The 1,351-nt window shown below is 38.3% G+C and overlaps 1 non-coding gene across 1 annotated transcript; it reads right to left on the reverse strand.

The window, feature by feature from the left end:
• Window positions 1-487: 487 nt before the first annotated feature.
• Window positions 488-594, reverse strand: LOC115801518 (U6 spliceosomal RNA). The gene has a single exon (XR_004021822.1). It is a non-coding gene; the product is annotated as a U6 spliceosomal RNA (small nuclear RNA).
• Window positions 595-1,351: the final 757 nt, after the last annotated feature.

The following is a 1,351-nucleotide window of genomic DNA, read 5'->3' on the forward strand; positions in this document are numbered from 1 at the left end:
CATAGACCCTATGGTCTGTATGAGGCTTGGCGAGGTTGAGGACCCTTCCTGAGATGCACGGTTAGTAGGCGCTAGAGCCTGCTGCATTGCAGGGCATGTCCCATCATTTTTCTACTGGGGGCTGTCAACTTTCTCTTTAACTTACTGGAGCTGTTTGCATATTGAGTGTTTAATTGTCCGTGTACCTACGGCATAGTCTTTTTTTTTTTTTTAATTGAAGTATAGTTGATTTACAATGTTGCGTTAGTTTCAGATATACAGCAAAGTGATTCAGTTATACATATCTATACATATCTATCTAAATCTCTATATATCTATTCTTTTTCCAATTCTTTTCCCTTATAGGTTATTACAAAATATCGAGTACAGTTCTCTGTGCTATGCAGTAGGTCCTTGTTGTTTATCTATTTTATACATAATAGTGTGTATATGTTAATCCCACGCTCCTAATTTATCCCTCTCCCCGCCCCCTGCTTTGGTAACCATAAAAAAAAGGGAACCCTTCATGAATATGTGTGTCCTCTTTGCGCAGGGGCCATGCTAATCTTCCCTGTATCGTTCCAATTTTAGCATATGCGCTGCCGAAGCGAGCACCGGCATAGTCTTTTAAACAGAGGGGTAATGTCCCAGTGTTCCCATCAAGGAAGGGGAAAGGCCACCCCCAAGAAACCCACCGCTCTCCCCATTTTGCCTTTGTTCAGAGGGTCACCTCTTGGTGGCTCCGCTTTCAGCATTCTTCCTCTTGTCATCCTCTTACGTCTTCGCCCTTTGTAAGGTGGGTAGAATGATGGCTGTTAACTTGTCTCATTCATGTGAGAAAACCGAGGACTGCCCAGGGTAAGAGATTTGGCAGGGAAGCCAATGAAAAACAAACAAAACCTAAACTAGCACTAACAAAACCCAACCAAATCAAACCAAACTGAACAAAAAATACCTCAGTATAGTGAATCAGTTTGGTTTGGATATGGGGTAGAGATGCCAGGTAAGATATAGAATGGCCCGATAAATGTGAATTTCAGATAAACTACCAATACTAAAATTACTAAAAATGGTAAAAAAAAATACTAAAAAAATTCTATGCACTGTTTGGGACATACTTATCCCCCAACATTATTGTTGTTAGAGATTTGTTAGGAGACTTTCAGTCTTTTTTCAAATATAATTTTATTGGGAGAACTAACATATGTAACAGATTAAAAGGACTGTTTAAATTTATTTTAGAAGTTCAAATGAACAATATTTAAAAATCAGTCAATAAGAACCATAAAACTGTTGTGAATCTGAGTTTATGAGTTATCTTTGCAACTTATAGCAGCCTCAGCTCCAATTCATGTTAGATTATTTTTTTAAT

This window comes from Delphinapterus leucas, chromosome 16 (assembly GCF_059928025.1).
Source record: "Delphinapterus leucas isolate spDelLeu-1000000601 "Yukka" chromosome 16, BTC_Dleu_Yukka2, whole genome shotgun sequence".
NCBI classification, from domain to species: Eukaryota; Metazoa; Chordata; class Mammalia; order Artiodactyla; family Monodontidae; genus Delphinapterus; species Delphinapterus leucas.